The sequence below is a fragment of the Nannospalax galili genome, unplaced genomic scaffold, assembly GCF_000622305.1.
Source record: "Nannospalax galili isolate Female #2095 unplaced genomic scaffold, S.galili_v1.0 scaffold284, whole genome shotgun sequence".
NCBI lineage: Eukaryota > Metazoa > Chordata > Mammalia > Rodentia > Spalacidae > Nannospalax > Nannospalax galili.
This window is the reverse complement of record NW_008354281.1, coordinates 1800160-1800576: the sequence shown is the minus strand read 5'-3', so window position 1 is coordinate 1800576 and position 417 is coordinate 1800160.

Here is a 417-nt window from a genome sequence, read left to right as displayed (position 1 = left end):
AAGCTCAATTCAAGGAACTCATGGCCATTGCTTTCTGACAGTATTCAGACTCGTACGCTCCTTAAAGAGAGAGAAGCCCCTATCTTCTTACAGCATCTTAGGGGGCACCAAGGATTGCCTGGGCTTTTATCCCAAGGCAATGCAGAGGCAGACAAGGTAGCTTCCACCTAGGTCCTTTCAACAGGCCTGAATGAAGCTCAGGGGTTACATAGCCTCATTCATGTAAATTGGCGGGGACTCCATAAGAGGTTTCCTCAAGTTCCCATCAAGGACCTAAAGACTTACATACCTGTAAGTCTTGTCAACCCTTTCTACAGGTACTGCCTCAACAACAGCCAGGGGTAAACCCCAGGGAACTCAAGCCCAATTCCTTATGGAAACAGATGTCACACACTATGCTCCTTTTGGAAAGCTTAA